Source organism: Macaca nemestrina, chromosome 8 (genome assembly GCF_043159975.1).
Source record: "Macaca nemestrina isolate mMacNem1 chromosome 8, mMacNem.hap1, whole genome shotgun sequence".
NCBI lineage: Eukaryota > Metazoa > Chordata > Mammalia > Primates > Cercopithecidae > Macaca > Macaca nemestrina.
In genome coordinates, this window is record NC_092132.1 from 142,467,227 (window position 1) to 142,493,689 (window position 26,463).

General features: G+C 44.1%; 2 long non-coding RNA genes across 2 annotated transcripts in view; one reads left to right on the plus strand and one right to left on the minus strand.

The window, feature by feature from the left end:
• Positions 1 to 9,567, plus strand: part of LOC105491135 (uncharacterized) — a 119,306-nt gene extending 109,739 nt beyond the window's left edge. The window contains exon 6 of the long non-coding RNA XR_011607233.1: positions 9,438 to 9,567. This is a non-coding gene — a long non-coding RNA (uncharacterized lncRNA). The remainder of the gene's footprint in view (positions 1 to 9,437) is intronic.
• The window catches only part of LOC105491134 (uncharacterized), a 28,172-nt gene continuing 5,131 nt past the window's right edge, over positions 3,423 to 26,463 (minus strand). Inside the window, exon 2 of the long non-coding RNA XR_011607234.1 lies at positions 3,423 to 3,761. This is a non-coding gene — a long non-coding RNA (uncharacterized lncRNA). The remainder of the gene's footprint in view (positions 3,762 to 26,463) is intronic.

The window sequence follows — 26,463 nt, forward strand, 5'->3', positions numbered from 1 at the left end:
CTGGGGCTTCAGAAGCTGTAAACATTCACCCCTAGAGAGTGTGTGGAGGCGTCGGAGCCCCACAGCTTGCCTGTCTGCATGCTTCCCGAGAGGTGTGAGCCGCGGGGCACTGAAGAAGCTAGCCACTCCCCCTGTCTCATGCCCTGCGAAGGGGACAAGGGAACTTTTCCCGTTTCAACTCCATCCAATAAATTTCACTCCTTGTCTCCCGCTACTCAATCCAGTGTGAGTTGAATTCTCTGCCTCTTACAATCTAAAATTAATTATGGGTCCAAGTGTTAAGGCCCGTTGGTTGCATTGCAGTCAACAGAATAAACAGAATAAGGGAAACTCCCAACTTCACTGTGGTGTCTTCTGGTATCTAGTATCACTAGTATCACTACTACTAATAAAATAGCCACCAGGAGTGACAGAGTAAAGAGGACTTGCCTGGGAGTTAAGAATTTGTTTCTGGATCCAGGTAACTCTTCTACTAACTCACTTGGGCTCTTAAGAAGGTCACTTTTGCCGGGCGCGGTGGCTCAAGCCTGTAATCCCAGCACTTTGGGAGGCCGAGATGGGCGGATCACGAGGTCAGGAGATCGAGACCATCCTGGCTAACACGGTGAAACCCCATCTCTACTAAAAAATACAAAAAACTAGCTGGGCGAGGTGGCGGGCACCTGTAGTCCCAGCTACACGGGAGGCTGAGGCAGGAGAATGGCGTAAACCTGGGAGGCGGAGCTTGCAGTGAGCTGAGATCCGGCCACTGCACTCCAGCCCGGGCGACAGAGCAAGACTCCGTCCCAAAAAAAAAAAAAAGAAAAAAGAAGGTCACTTTTTCCCTCTAAGGTTCATGTTCTTGATATGTAAAATTAAGCCAATGCCTTCTTACCTTATTAAAGATCAATGCACCTCAAAGTGTCATGAACACTATTCTAATATGTGCCGCAGTGATTAAATGCCGACTCAATAATTTGAACAGATTATAACCTAAGAGATTATTTTTTCAAGCCACGTCATTATACTGATCAGGTCATTAGAGACACAACAACCACCCTTCCCTTTTACCAAATTCTCCCTTATCATTCTGTGATCCACTGCTCACTTTGGCAGCACATGTATCATTCTATGGTCCAGACAAAGAAGGAAGTGAGGAAAGATTCACAGTAAATGGGAGTGAGGAAGCATGCAACTTTCAGACAGGTCCTGATCATCTCATCTCGTCTGTGCCTCTGCCCACTGTTTTTTCTTTTCCTCGCTCTTACCAAGTGCTATGGTCGAACATGTCCCCTAAAATTCATGTGTTGGAAATTTAATCCCCAATGCAACAGTTCTGGGAGGTGGGGGCTTTTGGGAGGTGTTTAGATCATAAGAGCTCCATCCTCATGAACAGATTAATGCCATTAAAAAAAAAAAAAAAAAAAAAAAGCTTGATGGAGGGAAAAACTTGACCCCCTTTTGCCCTCCTGTTCCTCCTGCCATGTGAAGACCCAGCATTCCTCCCTTGGGAGGATGCAGCATCAAGCTGCCATCTTTGAAGCAGAGACCACACCCTCATCAGACATGGAATCTACTGGCACCTTGATTTTGGACTTCCCAGATTCCAGAACTGTAATAGAATAAATCTCTACTGTTTATAAATTACCCAACCTCAGGTGTTTTGCTATAGCAGCCCAAACAGACTAAGACATTACATCCCGAGCAGAATTGTTGGTATGAGATCAAAGCATGACTCCACTTGTACATATTGCTCAAAACTGGAGTGTCAGCACAGCAGATCTCCTCAATCCTCCTGAAGCCTGGTTAGTAATTTCAGTCTCTTGAAGACCTCTCAGATGCCTCTTACAGGCTCTGTTTTTCAGGTTTTCTGTGGTGACTGGTTAAAATAAGGAAGGCATTGACTGTTGAGATTGGACGTCTCTACCATAAATTAGATTAAATGCTTTTGTTGTTTTTGTTCTGTATTAATATCTTCTATTTGTCAGAATCCTGAAGTATCAGGCTGCGTGTGGTGGCTCATGCCTGTAATCCCAACATGCTAGGGTATCGAGGTGGGCAGATTGCTTGAGTCCAGGAGTTCAAGACCAGCCTGGGCAACATGGCGAAGCCCCATCTCTACTAAAAATACAAAAAATTAGCTGGGTATGGTAGCACATGCCTGTAGTCCCAGTTGTTTGGGAGGCTGAGGTGGGAGAGTCACCTGAGCCCGGGGGGTCAAGGCTGCAGTAAGCCAAGACGGAGCCACTGCACTTCAGCCTGGGCAACCAGAATGAGACTGTCTCAAAAAAATAAAAGTAAATAAAAATAAAATATCTTAGGTAGAATCATAAATTAAGCAGCAATAATAAAATGTTCATTAATCAAACAGATGTTAGTCAAATGTAGTAAAATAGGAAACAACTAGTTTTGAGTATTATTGTTTAAAAATTATTTTACTTAATGGTAAGTTTACATGACTTAATTTTCAGTTGTGGCTATATTTAACAATTGGATTGCAAAAACTGGGCTGTCATGAGCCAGTACAAGCCTGCATAGGCACACGACTATTTGTGACCCAGATATTACACGTCTAGGTATATATCCACAGAAATAGGTACATGTGCTCTCAGAAGACGTGCACAACAATTCTTATTGCAGCATTTTTCATTATGGGCAAATATTAGAATCTGAAGGCCCATCAGTAGTAGAATGGAAAAATAAATTGTTACATTTTCATAGCACAGAATATGAGTCAGCAATAAAATTGAAGAAATGACTGCTTCAGCAGACTCAAGGAACAGGCTATTGAGCCAGGTACCAAAGAGTGTGTACTGTCCGATTCCATTTACGGAAGTTCAGAATAGCGGCAAATTAATCTACAGTGATAGAAGTCAGAAAATGAACTTGTTATGTTCTGGGGTGGGGTAGGGGAGGGGAGTGACTGCAAGGTGGCTTATAGGAGCTTCTGGGGTGCTGGCAAAATCCTATTTCCTGTTCTAGTTGTGGTTCCATGAGTGAGTGTCTGCATAAAATTACATGGAGTTGCACCCTTTATGTTGGCACGTGTGTATGTTATGCTTCCTAACGAAGTTTACATTAAAAAAATCGCTTCGGGAGTTACCATTCTTTGTTCTCACTTCATATCCCACCCCCCACCCCTGACTAGAGAATGTAATGTGATATCCGGTCCTGCAAAAAAATACACTGATTTTAAGAAAATTGTTGGGAAAAGTGAAGATGAGAGGCTGCTTATGGTGGAATCACTGGATGGAAGGGAAAACACGGCCTGGCCCTTATGTGGAAACCTCTTTCCCAGAGGGTGAAAAACGCTTCGTTACAATGACCTACTCTCTAAGAGAAATGCCTAAGTAAGATCATATTAAATTAAAGCTTAGGGAAGATAACACCACATAAACCACCACTTCCCTAAAGTTTAGGGAAGAAACCACCAACAAAAGTCGGGGGATGCAGTTTTTATTGACGTTCCGGGAAGGCCGGAGAGCTTGGTAAAACCATGTGGGATTACGAGACTACAAGGGAGAGGAGGCCGCTTCAGCAAATGTCCTCAAACGCTGTTGTCTTCTGTAGTACACTCTGATTTCCAGCTGGAGATTTTTCAGGGTCGCTGATTCTGTCCTTCGAGGCTTCGTCTGATTTTAATGTACTGCATTATGAAAGCATTCTGCCCTGTCTGGGGTTTTCTCGAATGCATAAACGTATTCTCCAGTGTTTTGGCTTCGTTACTCATTGTGCTGAGAACAAAGTCACACACCACAGTCATTAAAATGATACAGGACATTCTGAAATGGTAAAGAAATCAATCAGGCAACTTCATTTTAAACAGTGGAAGATTGTACAGGAAATTCTAGAAGGTCAGAGTTAAAAGGCATTTAAGGCAAGTAATGAGTTGAAGTACAAATAGAACAGAGTGTTTGGAAGCCTGCCTTGTTTTTCCAATGTTCATTAAAGCGGAATCATGTGATCAGTATTCACCCTCAACTTCACTCTTTCCTCAATATTTTAACCATCAAGAATCCCTGTTTAACATCTCAACTCCCTTTATCCCCATGCTTTATAAAATTTTGCACATCAAAAAATTGCTCATTATAAGTAACTTTTTTTTTATTTATTCGGATTGATATATGATTGCCAAAGAGAACATTTACCCAACATGAGATAACCAGTATTACTACTGATAAATGATGTAATAAATTCTATCCAAAGAAAAAGGATGAACATTTGAGTTACCCTGCACTAAGTAAATGAAAATATGATCTGGGTAACTTCTGCAAAACTCAACTAGCCTGCAAATTCCCATTACTATCACCAGTGCTTCTAGAGACGAAGACACTAGTTTATGAACCATGGCCCTACTGTTCCCTTATTATCATGTTAAAGGCACATACAACTGAAGCTGAGTAATTTTAGATTAATTAATAGGTAGTTGCTTTTTTTGTTTAGAAAAAGTCTTCTGCTGGCATTTTTCAGTCTCTTACCCCAAGTTGAAACTCCATTAAAGAATTATTATTAAAGTAATGTGGACATTTTCCCATTACTGGATGCTTCAGATTCAATTTGAGAATTGGCTGCACCAACAAGGACTTTCCTCATCATCTAACATCCCTTAGTAGAGAGTGCAAGGGCAGCAATATAAACAAAATTATGTCCTTGTCTAGTACAGAGATGAATGAGGTAAGGTCGAAATGATTGTCTAAAGTAAGGTGTGAGATCATATGCCAAATTTCAATTACCCACATTAGCCATGTTTCTCTTTGAAGACAATGACACTTCTATCATCATTGAAAGGCTACAGAGCACTTTTCTATATCTTTGTTACAACCCTTACAGCAAAGTCAAGGAGTGTATTGTTATCCTTGTTTATGTATATAGATATGTAGCCTAGAGATTTGCTAAGGGCCCACTCAGGCCTTCGGACTCGTAATTCAGAGCTCTGTCCATCATGACATTATGCTGCCCTACAGAAAATTAAGGAGTCTTTCGTATTACTATGGATTGAATTGTGCCCCCTCCAAAAAGTATGTTGCATTCCTAACACCTGTAAAGAGGAAAATGCCATGTGAGGAAAGAGGCAGAGACTGAAGTGGTGCAGTTGCAAGCCAAGAAATGCCAAGAATCAATGGCCACCTCCGGAAGGTAGGAGGAGGCAAGGACTGCTGACACCTTGGCTTTGAACTTCCAGTCGCCAGCGCTGTGAAAAAATAGATTTCTGCCAGAATTAGTCACACGGCCTTCCTTAGCTGCTGGGGAACTTGAGAAAGGTAGGGTACATGCAGCCATGCAGTTTATGATACTTTCTTACAGAAACCCTGGAAGATGAATACAGGTGTAAATGCTTAAATTTCAGTTAAAGACAAGAAGCCTGGTGTCAATTATTTTCCTGTAATGAAAATGTGGCTCACATAAATGAGCCTGGAGGTTTCTCCAAGCACTGATATCAGCACAGAAATGGGTCCTTTCTGCAGAACTATGTCTGCATTGTGGTGGTAGCTTTCTGTAGCCCACCATCAAAGATCTTCCTCATGGGAGATGAAACCTCAGTGTGACTCCAACTCCCTTGAACTCACACCCTTCCCCCCACGGGTGATCTAACATGTTGTACATGTCACTCTTAGCTTTTGTTGGAGACCTGAGAGATGCACCAGTGTCAATGCAGAAATGACAATATTGCTGGAATCAATGCTTACTGAACAGCAAACTCCAGACAGGGAGCAATTTTAAACAATAAAATCAGGAAGAAAAATCACCTTCTTCCACTAATGCTACAAAAACAAAAAACGTAGTTTCCCGCAAGAGATAGTCAATAAATATTTACTGCTGATATCATGAAAGTGCTTTCAAATCATGCTTCACAAAAGTATAACCCACAAACTACTTAAAAAGGGGGTTTGGTGGTCCAATACTTTTAGGAAATACAGCTTTCTCTTGTGATGGGATATTCACTAGGCACATTCTCACATTGCTTTCTCTGAGAAATACTGTAGTTAAAAACATAGACAAAAATATATTAGCTAATATTATATTTTTCTGTTACTCTTTCTTCTTATAACAATTATTAATATCTAGGAATGTACTTTGAGAAACAGTGGGCTGTGCTATTCCTAAATGTCACCAAGTAGATGATCTGAAGCAGGAGAAACTGTGAACTATTGACTGTGCTCCATGCCCCACGCAAGAGGCACACGTGAAAAGACTTACTGGCTTATCGTGGATGAGGTGTGAGGTTTATGCAATTGAAGAACCCTTTAAAGAGAAGAGTATAAGATGACCATGTGACCCCAATGTCAGGGTTCCTCCTCAGGCTTTGGAGTCATCCTGGAAAGCGAGGGTTTCTTTTTTTGGTTTTTGTTGTTTTTTTAAGATGGAGTTTTGCTCTTGTTGCCCAGGCTGGAGTGCAATGGTGCGGTCTTGTCTCACTACAACCTCTGCCTCCCATGTTCAAGCAGTTCTCCTGCCTCAGCCTCCCCAGTACCTGGGATTACAGGCACACACCAACACACCCACGCCCACCCAATTTTTGTATTTTTGTAGAGATGGGGTTTCACCCTGTTGGCCAGGCTGATCTCGAACTCCTGACCTCAGGTGATCCATCCGCCTCAGCCGCCCAGAGTGCTAGGATTAGAGGCATGAGCCACCACACCTGACACAACTGAGGGTTTCTAAAGTTCTGCTCCATTAGCTTTGTGGAAAATCCACCTTGGCTTAAAGTATGACTGGGTTCATGAAATAAAATTGAAACTCAAATTAACAGTGGTATAAACAAGATAGAAATGTATTGCTCTTTTACCCCAGAGTCCAGAGATAGGGTCTCCAGGGCTGATATTGTCACTGTGTTGCATGAGGTTTCTTCTGAGACATTGCCTTTGACACCAAGTCCCTGGTCCAGACAGCAGGGTTGAGGAAAGGCTGGAAGAATGGGTGTGTTCCTAACTTGCTCTGTGAAATGCACTTTGTTTTTTTTTTTTTTTTGAGACGGAGTCTCACGCTGTTGCCCAGGCTGGAGTGCAGTGGCGCGATCTCGGCTCACTGCAAGCTCCGCCTCCCGGGTTCCCGCCATTCTCCTGCCTCAGCCTCCTGAGTAGCTGGGACTACAGGCGCCCGCCACCGCGCCCGGCTAATTTTTTGTATTTTTAGTAGAGACGGGGTTTCACTGTGGTCTCGATCTCCTGACCTTGTGATCCGCCCGCCTCGGCCTCCCAAAGTGCTGGGATTACAGGCTTGAGCCACCGCGCCAGGCCTGTGAAATGCACTTTGAATTTCTTACATCCCATTCGCCAGAATTAGTCACATGGCCTTCCTTAGCTGCTGGGGAACTTGAGAAGGGTAGGGTACGTTAGTTAAATATCAAGGGCTTGTAGAAGAGGAAAATCAGTATTCAGGCAGCTAGCGTTTTTCTGCTGTCTCTCTCCCCTCACTCCTCACTCTTTGGACTTTTAAATGTACGAACTCAGGGCTTTATTATCTAGCATTAATATCTTTGCATTGAGGAATAGATGTTCCTAAAGTCATCGGAATGGGCTTATGTTGTATGTGCTTTTAGAAAATAAAAGGCTTTTGAGAAGAAAGTAAAATAGAAATAAAAATTCATGGACTGCAGGGATTCCCAAATTCTTCGTAAGCGAACAGTATTCTTCATTTCCCTGTATGGTCCTGGAAGACCTGATTGAGCGTGAGGCCAGGGAGATACCAAGTGAGAGGAGATAGGGAGGGGGTGGCTGCCAACTGCTGGCCCTCCCTGCCCACCCCTTGGAATCAGCAGAACTTGAGGGCTGAAGGGAGGGGAAGTGACTCCATTTGCCTTAAAGCACCTTAAGCCTTTTATTTTGTCACCCCCAAGGGGAAGCAGGAACGCAGACATTTTCTGGGAGGAAGGTTTTTAAAAGAAAATCTGTACTTGGATAGTTAAAAAGAGAGAAACGAAGGAGAGAATGGTCTGAGAAATTTGAGTAGGTTGATTTCTGACTATCTGAGCTATATATTCCTATCAACAGCCTGAGCTCTCAGCTCAAGAGCCTGTCAACACTTCAGCGGCAGCAGAAGATTCCCGGGAAGCATCTCTGGGTATTTGGCAGGCTCCCCCGGGGCCAACTGCCTGGCCCTTCAGACTGATGGGCTTGGAACTGCTCTTTAAGGAGTGCACTACTGGAACAAAGGGGCCTTGTTTGTCTCCTCTGTTCTGGAGTAATCGCTGCCTTTAAAGACGTTGTAGAGTGAATGTGATGCAAACTTCCTATACTCACAGGAATTTTTTTTTAAATTTTATTTTTTTAAAGGGAGCTTAAGAGGCATGTGGTTGAAACAAATACACACTTACAAAAGGGGTCTGTCTGCTCCACGGGGGTGTTAGATGCCATTCCTAACCCTCCTGGGGCATAAACTTGCCCCAGTAAAACAGAAGGCATGAGATATGGCCTATAAAGAACTGTTGTTACCTTTTGTTATGAATGATACTTCGACAACCTCTTACTGGTTTGTTGAGTCTATTCAACTACGTTGATTAGATGTGATCTACAATAGAAAAACCCAGATTAAATCCAAAGAAAACCATTCTTAACCAGGTGGAGGAAAAAAATGTGGAGAGAACTGAACTTCCAGTAAAGGCTAAGCACAAGTTAAGATGAATGATTAATAGTTTATAATACTTTACTAAAGTGAAGCATTAATTTTAAAAATACATGTGACATATACATAAAGTTAGGTTATCTGGTATTTTGACTAAATACATGTAGTGTCCTACAATACTAATTATATGGTTCTCGTTTTTTAGATAAGTAGGAATTAATAATTTAGCATTAGGGTTGGTGCAAAAGTTATTGCGGTTTTTGCCATCTATGAGCTGAAGCAGCATCGTTGGTCTGTAATACCCGAGGTTTGTTGCCTCACACCAAGGCAATTAAGGACGCAGACACACAAACAGTGAGGTTAAGAGTGGAGGTTTAATTGGCAAAAGAAAAGGAAGAGTTCTCTCTCCTGCAAAGTGAGAGGGCCTCCCCAGCAGGTTTTCTGGTCCACAGCCAAGTGTATAAGATTTTGGCCGGGCGCGGTGGCTCAAGCCTGTAATCCCAGCACTTTGGGAGGCCGAGACGGGCGGATCACGAGGTCAGGAGATCGAGACCATCCTGGGTAACACAGTGAAACCCCGTCTCTACTAAAAATACAAAAACTTAGCCAGGCGAGGTGGCAGGCGCCTGTAGTCCCAGCTACTCGGGAGGCTGAGGCAGGAGAATGGCGTGAACCCGGGAGGCGGAGCTTGCAATGAGCTGAGATCTGGCCACTGCACTCCAGCCTGGGTGACAGAGCGAGACTCCGTCTCAAAAAAAAAAAAAAAAAAAAAAAAAAAGATTTTATAGATGAGATAGAGGAGGTGGTATCTGATTTACATAGGGCATGAGAGATTGGTGAGACCAGGTGAGCCATTTGCATAGCTGGCCACCCCACCCTAATCTTTTATTATGCAGATGACTCTCTACCTGGCCAGTTCCATGTTGCCTGTTCCTTTACTGCACACATGGTGACAAAGAAAAGAGAAGATGGAGCCTCCATGTTGAACATGCCTGGCCGCCAGGTAGGCTTCTCCTATTGCAATGCACAGCCGCTGTCATTCACCCATGCAAGCTTCCAGCTTGCTTATCTGTGTTTACAGCTAGATTTTACAGGCTGCTCTTTGTTAGAAAAGAAATCATTTGGGGCTGCTTTTTGTTAGAAGGGAAGCCTTGCCAAGGACTCCCTAACTCTCACTCTCTGCCTAAATAATTTCTTTTTAGCTCCTGTATCATTGATAGAGAGTTAAGTCTGTTTTGGCACATTAAGTCCACTCCGTTGATCAGACATGTATTGACTGTATATATTGTGCAAGACAGCTGGGTGGGGATGGAAGAGATAAAAAATGGGCAGCTATTGTTGCAGCATCAGCAAGTGAATAATCAATGGGAATGGATAACTTAGGTCTACAAATAGATATAATTTACCATATTTTGTCATCAGTGCTAAAATATAGCTAAAGGCAGTAATAGTAGGCTCACTTTTTGGTGACCAATGGATATTTGCCATTATCCTATTTAATTTATATTATGTCCATTAATACAACATGACAACTCCCTGTATGATATTTTAGGAAACTGAGTGACAACAACAAAAAAATAAGTAATTTGCTCAAGGTCAGAGCTAAGAAGCCAAGGAGCCAGGTTTCAAATGCAGATTGCCAGATCCTTGCTCTGGGGCACATTTTGGACACACAAATGAAAGCTTAACTGTTTCTGGCACAGAAACAGAGTGTCTCATAGAAATGGCATCTGAGCTGGGTCTTGAGGGGTACATATGTTAATGATGGAGTGAGGAAAGGGAATAAAGTCATCAAAGACACAGAGATGGAAAAGTACAGAGATTGTTTAAGGACCTGAAAAGAAGTCTGATTTGGTAGCAGCAGAGTGAGAGTAGAGGGAGATCAAACGGAGAGGCTGAAGCCGGCTGGGAGTCAGGTGACCGTGCAATGATGACAAGTCATGGGTTTCTAGAATTGTGGGAAGGCCCAGGGCAAATCACAACTCTGTGGACTGGTTTCCTCTGTAAAATAGAAATAGAATAAGATCATAAACTCACATTCCAATTCTGGATCTATGCTTTCCTGTCCAGGAACATTTAGTCTCCCCTTCCCACTTCCTCCCTCTGTCCATCAGGGAAGCAAAATGTGTCCATTTTTCTGCCCACGCCCAGTCCTCCACTAACTCCTCCCCAAAGCAGAGCAAGTGGTTTCCTGGTTGGTGAGAACATGAGAGTGTCACCGCACTGGGTTTTACCCATGGTCGGAATTCCTGAAATTCCTGAGTGGTTAAGGACAAACCCACACTAGTCACTCTACTGCTGTTTCCTGTGTCCACATGGTAAACTCTCTGCTTCTGGCCAAAGACCTTGGTGGACCCTGCTGACTTGCTGTAAGATCTTTTTTTTTTTTTTTTTTTTTTTTGAGGCTGAGTTTCACTGTCTTGTCCAGGCCAGTGTGCAGTGGCACGATCTCGGCTCACTGCAACCTCCGCCTTCTGGGGTCAAGCAATTCTCATGCCTTAGTCTCCTGAGTAGCTGAGATTACAGGCGTGCACCACCACATCCGGCTACTTTTTGTATTTTTAGTAGAGACGGGATTTCACCGTGTTGGCCAGGCTGGTCTCAAACTCCTGACCTCAAGTGATCTGTGCACCTCAACCTCCCAAAGTACTGGGATTACAGGCATGAGCCACCATGCCCGGCCTTCTTATATCCTTTTTGATGTGTTTTGGAGCATAGGTGGACTCCCTGATAATCTTAGAGTCAGGCACAGGGACTTAGGCTTCCTTACTTCAACTTTATTCTCCAAATTCCTCTTGCTAGAGAATGTTACATTGGGATGATTGAGTCCTTGCCTAGCTCTTAATAAAGTGATATCTTGTTTTCCCATTGGCAGTTGTTCTTTGTGTGTATAGATTTCTTGGTTAGAAACTTCTAGGTTAGGGAAGAGGAGAAAGGGAAGGAACAGGAGCGGATAGGGGAGAAAGAGGAGGTAGGAGCAGGAAGAGCAAAGGAAGAAGAAGGAAGGGGACGGAAGACAGGATACTCACTCCCCAGCCCAGTAAAGGCAGATGCTTGAGAGGCTGATGTCTGTGGGTGTTTGTGGGGAAGACTGGTAAAACTTCCTGGCTTCATATTTTTTTAGCTTCATTTTCAAAAGAAGGAAAAAAATTCCCAAATTCGATTTAATTCTACAATTATGGGGCACTCACTACATACAAGAAACTGTTCTAGAAGTTGGGAGTAGGTTGGACATAGATAGGAAAGAGATAAAATAGGTTCCCTCAATTTAGTTTCTTAAGAAACTAAAGTACAAAATAGTTTGTCATTGAAGTTAAGTAGAGGAATTCACGTCTTCCAATTTACTGCAAACTCTACAAAATATCAAATGACAAACTGACTCATGAGAGCTCTTAGAAGTGAGAACTGGGTGTCTTCCAGGGGGTTATATAAGACAATAGCATTTATAAAAATGAGCTTCTTTTGTAGTTTTTCTTGATTCTGGAAACTTCAGTTACCCTTCTCACTTCTGCTAACTTTTAAAAATCATGCAGAGGTGTTACCCAACAAATGCCTTTTAAGCCAAGGGAGGTCACCCCTGAAGCCACCGTCCAACAGACCTGCTCTTTTCAAATCTCTTCACAGATAACAGAAAGCAAATGTTCAAAATAATTATAAACAAAGGAACAAGTATGAGATTTCCAGAAGTGAACACTTTTTAAATTAGATCTGAGAAAACACTATTTCAATAGTTAAGATTTATCTCCATCTAGGAACATTAATCCTTAAAACAGCCTGCCTCTGATAAAGCTTTTCTTTCCCACTGAAAAAGAGAACATGCAATGTTCTTTCTCACGGTTCAACAGCATTTTGGCCTCCTTCTGGGTATACTATGCTGTAGGATATAAACGTCATTCTTTTTATTACAGAAAATTTTTCTAAACTTCTACAGGCATATTCTTAATATTTTTTTTCTGGTTTTAATGTTTTCTATGGTAATTAAGAGATTAATTTGTTGTTTTCCAAGTAGCTCTGGTGTTCTGTTGACTCTAGCCCAAATTAATTATCCCAAGAAGAAACTAAAACCGAAGCATTTTGATAAGATAACTTTGAGAGAGAGTCACACATATGCAAGACTGCGGACAATAAAGTTTGGAGAAGGCAAAGGCAGATTTGCAGATTTCACTGCTGAGTTTAGTTTTTGGTTTTTGTTTTGTTTTGAGACAGGGTCTCACTCCTGTCACCAAGGCTGGAGCGCAATGGCATAGTCACGGCTCCCTGCAGCCTCAACCTCCTGGGCTTAAGCAGTCCTCCCACCTCAGCCTCCTGAGTAGCTGGGTCCACAGGAGTGCACCATCATTCCCGGCTCATTTTTTATGGTTTTAGTAGAGGTGGGTTTTTGCCATGTTACCTGGGATGGTCTCAAACTCCTGAGCTCAAGCAAACCTCCTGCCTTGGCCTACCAAAGTCCTGGGATTACAGGCATGAGCCACCACAGCTGGCATACTGCTAAGTTTTTGACAGTGGACTTCAAGATACACCCATCCACACTTTTTTTTTTTTTTTTTTTTTTTTTTTTTTGAGACGGAGTCTCGCTCTGTCACCCAGGCTGGAGTGCAGTGGCCGGATCTCAGCTCACTGCAAGCTCCGCCTCCCGGGTTCACGCCATTCTCCTGCCTCAGCCTCCCGAGTAGCTGGGACTACAGGCGCCCGCCACCTCGCCCGGCTAGTTTTTTGTATTTTTTAGTAGAGACGGGGTTTCACCGTGTTACCCAGGATGGTCTCGATCTCCCGACCTCGTGATCCGCCCGTCTCGGCCTCCCAAAGTGCTGGGATTACAGGCTTGAGCCACCGCGCCCGGCCCACACTTTTTTTCTCCATTTTTTAACTCCTCTCAGAAGCCAAATCTCCTAGCAAATAAGAAAAAACAAGGTAAACACTTAAGTGCAACTGCCACAACTTCTGTACCCTGTGTGCGGAAACACAGTAGACACAGAAAGGGAGCAAATGGATTCTAGTGGAAGAGCATCGAGATATGTGAGTTTTTCCAAATCATGCCTTTACTGGTTTGCATGGTGGAGATAATCAGTGACATTGTACCCTGTGCTGCCGGAAGAAAATGGCCTTTTGTACTCACAACCCCCTCCCTCATCAGAGGAGCAAATACAGAGGGACTCTTGCAGTTTTCCTGGGTGCAAATGATGGCACCACTGACGTAGTAGGATCTGGTTCTTACAGGGGTGAAAGAAAACGCTGAAGTGGAAAAGAGGGCCTGGCGTGGTGGCTCACACTTGTTCTCACAGCACTTTGGAAGGCTGAGACAGGAGGACCACTTGAGGCCAGGAGTTTGACACCAGCCTGGGCAACATAGTGAGACCCCATTGTCATGCACGTCCGTGTGAAGAGACCACCAAACAGGCTTTGTGTGACCAATAAAGTTTTTAATCACCTGGGTGCAGGTGGGCTGAGTCCGAAAAGAGAGTCAGCAAAGGGAGATAAGGGTGGGGCCATTTTATAGGATTTGGGTAGGTAAAGGAAAATTACAAAGGGGGGTTGTTCTCTGGCGGGCAGGGGTGGGGGTCACGAGGTGCTCAGTGGGGGAGCTTTTTGAGCCAGGATGAGCCAGGAAAAGGAATTTCACAAGATAATGTCATCTGCTTAAGGCAAGGACCGGCCATTTTCACTTCTTTTGTGGTGGAATGTCATCAGTTAAGGCGGGGCAGGGCATTTGCACTTCTTTTGTGATTCTTCAGTTACTTCAGGCCATCTGGGCTTATATGTGCAAGTCACAGGGTGTGCGATGGCTTGGCTTGGGCTCAGAGGCCTGACATTCCTGCCTTCTTACATTAATAAGAAAAATAAAACAAAATAGTGTTGAAGTGTTGGGGCAGCGAGAATTTTTTTGGGGGGTGGTATGGAGAGAGAATGGGCGATGTTTCTCAGGGCTGCTTCAAGCGGGATTAGGGGCGGTGTGGGAACCTAAAAGTGGAAGAGATTAAGCTGAAGGAAGATTTTGTGGTAAGGGGTGATATCGTGGGGTCATTAGAAGGAACATTTGTTGTATAGAACGATTGGTGATGGCCTGGATATGGTTTTGTATGAATTGAAAAACTAAATGGAAGACACAAGGTCTGAATAAGAAAAGGAGAGAAAACAGGTATTAAAGGACTAAGAATTGGGAGGACCTAGGACATCTAATTAGGGAGTGCTTAAGGAGGCTCAGCACAGCCTTGCTAGCAAAGATTATTTATTTACTTTAAGAGGGAATTTAGAGTGGCGGTTTGGGATAGCACTAGGAGATACCAGCTGTGATGGCTTGGAGAAACAGTGTAAACTAGCAGTGTAAACACGAGCAGGGCATTTACGAGTAGTTGAGAAAGCTGAATAGGAGTATGACTAGACAGAAGACAGTAGGGATGAAAGTTTTTTGGGGTGCAGTCTAAGTTGATCTGGTGTCTGGAATGAGACTGGGACCTGATAAAAAGGAGTGTCCGCACAGGATCTCAAATGGACTGGAACCTGTAGCATTCCGAGGACAGGCCTGAATTCTGAGAAGGGAAAGTGGTAAAAGTATTGTCTAGTCCTTTTTAAGTTGGTGACTGAGCTTGGTGAGGTGTGTTTTTAAAAGACCATTAGTCCGTTCTACCTTTCCTGAAGATTGAGGACGGTAAAGGATATAAAGGTTTCACTGAATACCAAGAGCCTGAGAAACTGCTCGGGTCATTTGACTATTAAAGGCTGGTTCGTTATCAGACTGTATAGAGGTGGGAAGGCCAAACCGAGGAATTATGTCTGACAGAAGGGAAGAAATGACTGCGGTGGCCTTCTCAGACCCTGTGGGAAAGGCCTCTACTTATCTAGTGAAAGTGTCTACCTAGACCAAGAGGTATTTTAGTTTTCTGACATGTGAGTAAAGTCAATTTGCTAGTCCTGGGCAGGGGCAAATCCCCGAGCTTGATGTGTAGGGAAGGGAGGGGGCCTGAACAATCCCTGAGGGGTAGTAGAATAGCAGATGGAACACTGAGAAGTGATCTCCTTGAGGACAGATTTCCATGATGGACAGGAAATGAGAGGTTCTAAGAGGTGGGCTAGCGGCTTGTAACCTACATGAAAGAGGTTATGAAATGACGACAGAATAGAATGGGCCTGTGAGACTGGAAGAAGATATTTTCCTTGGTCTAGAACTGTTTACCTTGTGTGGGAAGAGATTGATAGGTGGAAGTTTCAGCTGGGGAGTAGGTGGGAGTGGCCGAAGTGAAGGAGGAAAACTGCCGTGAGGGATGGAAATTGGAATGCTAGCTGCTTTTTTAGCTAACTTATCAGCATAAGCATTGTCCTGAGAGACGGGATCTGATGCCTTTTGATGGCTGCTTTTTTAGATAAGTTAACAGCGTAAGCATTGTCCTGAGCGATGGTTGGGGGGAGAAAATAGATTTTGGAAGTTATGAGAACTGTAGAGAGTTGAGCATAGTTTGTGATTTTTAGGGCCCCTAACAGTATTAAAGCAGTGGCAGCCACTGCGTGCAGATGTGAGGGCTAGGCTGAAACAGTAAGGTTAAGTTGTTCAGACAGAAAGGCTACAGGACGCGGTCCTGCCCTTGTATAAGAATTCTGACCGTACTAACCATGCCTAGGAAGGAAAGGAGTTGTTGTTTTGTACAAGGGATTGGGGTTTGGGAGATTAGCTGGACACGATCAGCAGGGAGAGCACGTGTGTTTTGATACGAGAATTATGCCGAGATATAGGTAACAGATGAGGAAGAAATTTGGGCTTGACTGAAGTAATGGGGGCTGTCTGTGAAGCCTTGTGGCTGTACAGCCCAGATAATTTGCTGAGCGTGATGGGTGTCAGGGTCAGTCTAAGTGAAAGCGAGGAGAGGCTGGGATGAAGGGTGCAAAGGAATAGTAAAGAAAGCATGTTTGAGATCCAGAACAGAATAATGGGTTGTGGAGGGAGGTATTGAGGATAGGAGAGTATATGGGTGTGGCACCACGGGGTGGATAGGCAAGACAATTTGGTTGATAAGGTGCAGATCCTGAACTAACCTGTAAGACTTGTCCGGTTTTGGGACAGGTGAAATGGAGGAATTGTAAGGGGAGTTTATAGGTTTTAAAAGCCCATGCCGTAGCAGGCGAGTAGTAACAGGCTTTAATCATTTTAAAGCGTGCTGCAGGATGGATATTGGCGTTGAGTGGGGTAAGGGTGATTAGGTTTTAATGAGATGGTAAGGGGTGCATGATCAGTCACCAAGGAGGGAGTAGAGGTATCCCATACTTGTGGGTTAAGGTGGGGGGATACGAGGGGAGGATGTGAAGGAGGCTTTGAACGGGGGGAAAAGGCGGCAATGAGGTGTGGTTGTAGCCTAGGAATAGTCAGGGAAGCAGATAATTTAGTTAAAATGTCTTGGCCTAATAAGGGAACTGGACAGGTGGGGATAACCAAAAAGGAGTGCATAAAAGAATGTTTCCCAAGTTGGCACCAGAGTTGGGGAGTTTTAAGAGGTTTAGAAGCCTGGCTGTCAATACCCACAACAGTTATGGAGGCAAGGGAAATGGGCCCTTGAAAAGCAGGTAATGTGGAGTGGGTAGCCTCCGTATTGATTAAGAAGGGACGGACTTACCCTGCCTGTAAGAGTTACCCAAAGCATCTGTGATGGTCCAGGAGGCTTCCGAGGAGGTGTGGCAGCATCAATCTTCAGCTGCTAAGCTGAGGAGGTCTGGAAAGGAGTCAGTCAGAGAGCCTCGGGCCAGAGCTCCAGCCAGGGGCTCTGGGAGTGGCTGCCGGGCGAGTTGGACAGTCCGATTTCTAGTGGGGTCCCACACAGATGGGACACGGCTTAGGAGCCGGGCTGCGGGCATTCTTTGGCCCAGTGGCCAGATTTCCGGCACTTGTAGCAAGCTCCTGGGGGAGGAGGTTCTGGAGGAACATCTGGCAGCTGCGGTTCAGGCGTTTGGAGTTCTTGTGTGCTGGAGATGTGGCTGGGGTTTGTCTCATGGTGGAGGCAAGGAATTTGCAACTCAGAAATAAGTTACTACTTGGCTGCCTCTACTCTATTATTGCACACCTTGAAGGCGAGGTTCATTAAGTCCTGTTGTGGGGTTTGAGGGCTGGAATTTAATTTTTGGAGCTTTATTTAATGTCAGGAGCAGACTGGGTAATAAAATGTATATTGAGAATAAGATGGCCTTATGACCTTTTAGGGTCTAGGGCTGAAAAGCATCTCAGGGTTGCTGCCAAACAGGCCATGAACTGAGCTAAGTTTTTTATATTTGATGAAAAAGAGCTTAAACGCTAACTGATTTGGGAGAGGTCAGATAAAGAAAAAGGAACATTAATCTTGACTATGCCTTTAGCTCTAGCCACTTTTTTAAGAGGAAATTTCTGGACAGGTGGGGGAGGGCTAGTCGGCGAACGAAACTATAAGCCAGACTGGGTGTGATGAGGGGAGGTGATAAAAGGATTATAGGGTGGGGGAGCAGAGACTGAGAAAAAATTGGGACCTAGCTCAGCCTGGCAAGGAGGGAAGAGAGGTCAGATGGGTCTGTAGAAAAGGAAGACTGTAAAGACTCAGCGACGCTTGGGGTTGGGACTGAGGGAACAGGTGGGAGGGAAAGAAGGAAGATTTGGGATGAGTTGTGTTGGGAACAGAGACTAGGGAGGGACCAATGTGTAAAAGAATGCCTGGACGTCAGGCACCTCAGACCAGTTGCCCATTTTACGACAAGAATTATTTAGATCTTGTAGGATGGAAAAATCGAAAGTGCCGTTTTCTGGCTATTTGGAACTACTGTCAAGTTTGTATTGGGGTTAAGCGGCATTGTAGAAGAAAATAAGGCATTTAGATTTTAGGTCAGGTGTAAGTTGAAGAGGTTTTAAGTTCTTGAGAACACAGGCTAAGGGAGAAGGAGGAGGAATGGAGGGTGGAATGTTGCCCATAGTGAAGGAGGCAAGCCCAGATGAAAGAGAGAGTAGACCCACAGAGAGAAGGATTTCGGGGGTTCTTGCCCTCCAGAGAAGCGGGAAAGGGATCAGGGCATGGAAGTAAGGAATTGGGGAGCAAAAATAAGAGCTTGGGGCACAAAAATAAGAGGTCAGGGTTCTTGCCCTTCCCCCAGAAAAGCAGAGAAGGGGCAGAGACAGGGAGAGAAGGGGTCGGGGTGCTTGCCCCTCCCCCAGAAATGCGGGACTTACCGCTTAGGGTGAAGGACCAAGGCAGACGTCCCCGCAGCGTGGTCAGACACCCCTGAAACGTGGGTGAGTAATCAGAGGCGTCCCTGCCATGATTAAACACCACAGGAAGGCTGCCTTCCCCAGTCCGTGACCGGCGCCGGCGTTTTGGGTCCACAGATAAAACGTGTCTCCTTTGTCTCTACCAGAAAATGAAAGGAATTGAAATTAAGAGAAGGGAGATTGAAGGGTGGTGCCAAGATTGAAAGGAGAAAGAGGTTGAGGGATAGTGAGAGAGGTTGGAGAAGAGAGTAAAAAAGGGGCCGCTTACCCGATTTAACATTGGTGAGATGTTCCTTGCGCTGGTGGGTCTGAGGACTAGAGGTCATAGGTGGATCTTTCTTACGGAGCAAAGAGCAGGAGGACAGGGGATTGATCTCCCAAGGCAGGTCCCCCGATCCGAGTCACGGCACCAAAATGTCATGCGTGTCCGTGTGAAGAGACCACCAAACAGGCTTTGTGTGACCAATAAAGCTTTTTAATCACCTGGGTGCAGGCGGGGAGTCCGAAAAGAGAGTCAGCGAAGGGAGATAAGGGTGGGGCCATTTTATAGGATTTGGGTAGGTAAAGGAAAATTACAGTCAGAGGGGGGTTGTTCTCTGGTGGGCAGGAGTGGGGGTCACAAGGTGCTCAGTGGGGGAGCTTTCTGAGCCAGGATGAGCCAGGAAAAGGAATTTCACAAGATAATGTCATCGCTTAAGGCAAGGACCAGCCATTTTCACTACTTTTGTGGTAGAATGTCATCAGTTAAGGCAGGCCATCTGGGTGTACACGTGCAAGTCACAGGGGATGCGATGGCTTGGCTTGGGCTCAGAGGCCTGATACCCATCTCTACAAAAAAAGTTCTCAAAAAAACTAGCTGGGAGTGCACACAGTGGCTCAAGCCTGTAATCCCAGCACTTTGAGAGGCCAAGGTGGGCATATCACTTGAGGTCAGGAGTTTGAGACCAGCCTGAGCAACATGTTGAAACCCCGTCTCTACTAAAAATAAAAAAATTAGCCAGGTGTGGTGGCACACACCTGTAGTCCCAGCTACTCAGGAGGCTGAGTCAGGAGAATTGCTTGAACCTGAGAAGTGGAGGTTGCAGTGAGCTGAGACATCACCACCGCACTCCAGCCTGGGTGACATACTGAGACACCATCTCAAAAAAATAAAGAAAAAGCCGGACATGGTGGTATATGCCTGTAGTCCTAATTATGGGAGGATTGCTTGAGCCCAGGAGTTGGAGATTACAGTGAGCTATGATTGCATCAGTGTACTTTAGCCTGGGTGACAGAGCGAGACTCTGTCTCTAAAAAATACATAAATAAAAATGAATAAAATGAGAATAATAAAAAATATTAAATGGAAAAGAGAATCATCTTCCACTGCTATCAGAGAACACCTGTGGTTCAGAGTGTGTCTGTGCCAATTGGGGTGATGAAAATCTCTGGTTAACTCTGATTATGCCTTTAGGTAGAGAAAGAGAAGCTTGAGAGAATAAGGTTACTATCCTTGCTACCTTCCAAGGTACCACGGCCCTAGTCCATGTCTATCCATGGCAAGTAAGGGCTCTGGCACCCTGATCTTTTTCAGCAGCCCCCAGGGAGAGATATGATTCATGTTGATTCCCGCAGGGCCACTCTTTCTACTAAGATTGCACACCAAGTGGCCTCACCCTCTTTAAAGACTGAACTGAGCTTTTTCTTGCTCCGAGTCCTCACGCCTACCAGCTGGCACCTCATTGTTCCTTAAGGGAACTCTAAGGACTCTGAGGGAGCTGCTCTCTTGCTCAGCAATGAGTCGGTCATGCACTGAGCTCACGTGCCGCTGCATACTGAGCCCATCCTTGACTTTCTTCTTGACGCCCTAGCTCTTCAGTGGCCTGGCTCCTATATTGTCCTCCCAGAGACTTTCTTGTTCTGCGCTGCAGTCTCCTTCGTGGCTGGATGGTTCTGTTGATGACCTCTTTCCTTGCAGTGACCCCTATCCTGTTAGTGCCCAACTGCCCACCTATAAGGGCTCTTTATGAATGTCTGGCCCACTTTTAGTTTGCCAAATACTGTGAAATTTTACTTTGTATATTGCCTGGTTTTCTTCTGAGGGCTAACTCTTCATTTCTAAGCACTCCCTTTAAACTGATATCTCTGGGTACCAATTGTTCCTAAAATAGCTGGCCCTTGACCCTACTTGCTTGTTCAGAAGCATAGCCTTCTATAGTGCTGTGGGTCTAATTGGATACTTAGTCTTTTCTTGTTTCACTTTGGCTCATTTTACAGCCTCTAAAGTCTGGTTCGAGAAGACTAAATCCAATAACTGAAACGAGCACTTAAAACTGATTAATTGGGGATCTGTCTACAACTGTGTTGTCACGTGTATCATACTCTTCTGCTTTCTCTAAAATTAACCTTGCTTCTCATGAATTTATTCAAATACATAAACATTTGTTTATGTTTGATTTTAGTAAGTCTTACATTTTCAAGCAGTTGGTATTTTTTTAATAATGACACCGGCAGATAAAGCTTGAGACCATCCTTGAACTAATAAGTTAGTTATTAGCTTACAACTGAGCTCTCCGTAGGATTCTTATTCTTTAATTTGCTAATGGCCTATCATAAGAACATAGGATTTGAACTGAGTCATACCGGGATTAATCCATATCAGTGTTCAGCTATGAATAGTTACCTCAAATAACATGCAGTGAGAAGATGCAACTGTTCTTCCTAATATACTTTAAAAATAATTATATCTCAGAATGCTAGTAGCAATTGATGTCTCTATTAGTCATAAGTTAGTCCTTACCTTTTATTATTCTATTTGTGTTTCCTAAAAGAACTACTTCTGCTGTAGACAATAGTCACTCTCTTCTGTTGTATCAAATAAAGAGAAATAGGTACAGAGAATGACGGAGAAAAAATTGTATTCTTTATGCTAATAAAATGTAATAAATGTATGGCTTAATCTAGAAAAGCAGACATAGATAAAATTTTTAAGCATTTTTATCTGTTTGGTAGTTTTGGTGTGATGTAGTGGAAAAAATATAGACTTCAAAGTCAGACTGGTCTAGGTTTAAATTCCAGCTCTATCCTGTACTATCTTCATGACCTCTCTGAACTTCAACTTCATTGTGTAAAAAAAATTCATATTTATCTTGAAGGTCTGTTGTTAGAATTAAAAGTAATAATGAGACCAGGCGCAGTGACTCATACCTGTAATCCCAGCACTTTAGGAGGCCAAAGCAGTGGATTACTTGAGCCCTGAGCCCAGGAGTTCAAGACCAGCCTGGACAACACAGGGAGACTCTTGTCTCTTAAAAAAAAAAAAAAAAAATAGAGTTTTGTTTGGTTTTGGCAATATGTAGACAAAACTATCATAGGGAACATGGTCCCGACCTGTACTCTCTGGTGGCCACTAGCCACCTGGGGTTATTTATATTTACACATTTACATTAAAAAACTCAGCTCCTCACTTGTACTAGCCACAGTTTATACGCTCAATAGCCACATGTGGCCAGTGATTACCATGTTGGGTAGAGTGGATGGAAGTCATTTCCATCATTGCAGACCATTCTGCTGGGCAGTGCAGTTCTAGACCTGGAGATTCTTTATAGGCTTTACTGGTAATGTCACAAAGGTCATAAAATGTCTAGGATCAGGCAGCCCTTCCGGGTGCTGGGAATGAGACAGTGTCTATTTCTGGGTCCCTTTCCCCACCAAGTCAATTGTCTTCCCAGTCCCTGCCCCTTTACCTCATTTTACAAAACACCAAGGTAAATTTTCCATTCCTAAGCCATCTGGCAGTAACCTGTCTTGTTTCAAGGTATCTGTTCATTAAGCCCATTTGAGATAGCTTTTGGGGGCATAATATAAAACTCTTTATGGGAATAACCGAGTTTCAGATTCAAAGTAATGACTGGGATGCCTCTCCTTATGGAATTTCAGGGGGAAAACTGGGGGTGAGGATTGCTATGTACTGAATGTTTGTGTCCTTCTAAAATTCGTATGTTGAAACCTGAACTCCAAGGAGATAGTATTAAGAAGTAGAGCCTTTGGGGGTGATTCAGTCATGAGGGCTCTGCCCTCATGAACGGGATTAGTGTCCTTATAAAAGAGGCCCGAGGGAGCTTTTCTGCCCCCTCTGCCATGTGAGGACACACAGAAGGCACCGTCCATGTGGAATGGGCCCTCACTGAACAGTGAATCTACTGGTGCCTTGACCGTGGACTTCCCAGTCTCCAGACCTGTGAGCAATAAAATTCTGTTGTTTATAAATGACCCAGTCTAAGGTGTTTTGTGGGGTTTTTTTTGTTTTGTTTTGTTTTGTTTTGTTTTTGAGATGGAGTCTCACTCTGTCACCCAGGCTGGAGTGCAATGGCATGATCTCAGCTCACTGCAACCTCCGCCTCCTGGGTTTAAGCGATTCTCCTGCCTCAGCCTCCAGAGTAACTGAGATTACCGGCATCTCCTACCATGCCCGGCTAATTTTGTATTTTTAGTAGAGACAGGGTTTCACTGTGTTGGTCAGGCTGGTCTTGAACCCTTGACCTCAGGTGATCCACCCACCTCGGCCTCCCAAAGTGCTGGGATTGCAGGCGTGAGCTACCATGCCTGGCCAAGTGTTTTGTTATAGCAGCCTTAACAAACTAAGACAGGGATCTGCCTAGTATTTGGGTGGCTATCCAGTTCCCTTAATGTCTGTGGCTAGTTCTGTTCTGGCTGACTGATTGGCTAGGTTAAAACAAAATATTTCTTAGAAGGATCATATTTTTGGAGATAGAAAAACATGGCAGTTATATTAAAGTAGTATATTGTTTGGGGAGTTTTTGTTTATTTATTCAGCTTGTACAATACTAGTTCAGTCCTCATACTAGTAGTGAATGATTAAACAATGAAACCTTGAGGTTCTGCTGCTTGGTAAAGCATTTAATGATGTTTGACTTGAGTGTCGGTCAAACATCAAGTGTTAATTGACTTACAGAAGTTAAAGGGTCATAATCTGCTCAGATCCCATCAGGAAATTACTCTTTCTGACTGAAGTTGCTAAGTTTAAATGCTTCTATTGCCATAATAGGGCAGAAGTTTGAGTCAGAGAGAGAAATCCAAGGTCACCTAATAGAAGAGACTTTCCCATTGTGTGGCATGCATTTCAGAGGGATCCTTTGAGGAAATCAACCCCTATAAATACCCCTGGCAAAGACTGTATCTAAAACCAGCACCTTAAACATTTATAACACAACAGACGGTTTTCTGTACTTAATACATAAGAGTGACAATCTTGGTATAAAACAGCCTGAGACCAGAATTGCACAGAAGACACATAAAAAAGATCAATAGAACTTGGATATGAGAGTTCTGATCAGACTAGAACAGAAACAATTCTATTTGTCACACCGAAGGGAGAAAGTTAACAAGTCAACATTTATTAGAAAGGAAGGATTATAAATTGGTGATGATGCCAGTGATACTGCATTGGGATGGACCCTTCAACCAAGGAGATCAAGAGAGCCAGAGCTCTAGATCAGCAATCTTGGTTCTTGTGACAGTGAGCAAAGAATTGCAAAATAACACCAAAATGCAAGCTCAAAGCAAAGTTCATTGAAGCACAATAATGCACTCTCAGAGGGAGAGTGGGCTGATCCCTGCAAAGTGAAATCAGCCCCATATTTTTTTTATTTTTTTAATTTATTTTTATTTTTACTTATTTTTTATTTTTTATTATTTTGTGTGTGTGTGTGTGAGACAGAGTCTCGCTCTGTTGCCCAGGCTGGAGTGCAGTGGCGCGATCTTGGCTCGCTGCAAGCTCCGCCTCCCGGGTTCACGCCATTCTCCTGCCTCAGCCTCCCGAGTAGCTGGGACTACAGGCGCCCCCCACCACGCCCGGCTAATTTTTTTATTCTTTTAGTAGAGACGGGGTTTCACTGTGTTAGCCAGGATGGTCTCCATCTCCTGACTTCGTGATCCGCCCGCATCAGCCTCCCAAAGTGCTGGGATTACAGGCCTGAGCCACCGCGAATCAGCCCCTTTTACAGAGCTCAGCTGCTTTTTCAGGTTTATGGGGAGGAGTCGAGGCTTGGGCTGTGTTTGACTGACAGGATGGTGTCATTTAATTGGCAGTTTGTGGTTATATCACTGAAGTTAACCTGTGCATTTTTTTTTTTTTTTACCCATAATTCATTTAGGAACTCTCACTCGGGGGCAAACACACATGTAAATTTTATTGTAATGACTGTATAGTCAGGATGAAGTTACCTGGGTTACAGCCTAGATGGACTGGGCATTCATGACTTTAAGGGATCTTTATCTGTGCCCAGTTCTTCTTCCTCCAGGATGTGCTGGCCACAGACTTTACCACAGACTCCATCCATTCGGGTAGGGTTAGGGTGGTCTTGGGAGCTGAACATAGGTGGATCAGGGCCTGTCTTAGTGACAGCCCTTCTGCTGTCCTCTCTCACCCCTTCCCAGCTGCACCTAACAATATCTAACCACCTAACAATATTAGAATTCTTACTGCATATTAAAGATTGCTCAATTAAATTATTTAATTGAATTTTATGATTAAAGGTACATAGCTCATGATCTATAGTGTGAATTAGTCTTTTTTCAATTAATTATTTGTTTATTTATTTATTTTTTTGAGACGGAGTCTCACTCTGTCACTCAGGCTGGAGTGCAGTGGCCTGGTCTGGGCTCACTGCAACCTCCATCTCCCAGGTTCACGCCATTCTCCTGCCTCAGCCTCCCGTGTAGCTGGGACTACAGGCGCCTGCCACCGCGCCTGGCTAATTTTTTGTATTTTTAGTAGAGACGGGGTTTTACCGTGTTAGCCAGGATGGTCTCGATCTCCTGACCTCATGATCTGCCCGCCTCAGCGTCCCAAAGTGTTGGGATTACAGGCGTGAGCCACCGCGCCCGGCCTTATTTGTTTCTTTAAATCCTAGTTAACAGTTACATCATATTCAAAGATAAATAGATCTCCTATTCATCATTTCTATTTATAGACAGATATTTGGATTGGCTAGACTGAAGTGATACTTGGATTTGAGATTGTGTGCCCTAAATTGCAATGGAAATGGGCACTGTCCCAAATGTATCTTAGTGGGGCTCATTGCTGTTTCACCAGCAAATACAACGAATAAGCTGTTGGAGAGAATACAGAGATGTGATACACTTCCAGAAGTTAGCAGTCTAGAGAAGGGGACTTACATAGAAAGACTTGCCTACAATAAAATTATTCCAATTTTCTATAAGGACAGTAGCTGCTATTCTAAAGCAAATCTATTTTGTTAAGCAGCGAATTCACAAAAAGCCATTTCAGCAAAAATCAATTCACTGTGATCCACTGTTACATTACTGAGGGTTTTTCCTTTTATTTTAGTTTCTCAGCATCACAGAGTCATCTCATCATGAATTTCTAAGCTCAGCTCAGTTGGATGTGAATTTCAAGTGGTTCAGTTGGTTTTAAATTTCAGACCCTAGAAAACGTCTCTTAAGGTACAATGGTGATGGGAGCAGCAGCCCATCTAGAGTGGCCACTGCCATGACACCGACTGTAGTGGGGAGGCACTGCCAGGGCAGGGCTGCACACTCCAGGGAGCCAGCGGGAGCCTCCTGGGCACAGCTGCGGCTGCCCAAGCTCTGGCTGTAAACCTGGGCATCTCTGCACTCTTGGGGGCCTGGGAAGGCCCACCAAGCCCTGTGGTCAGGGGTGTCTGCTCCCGCAGCCTGGCCTTTCCCTG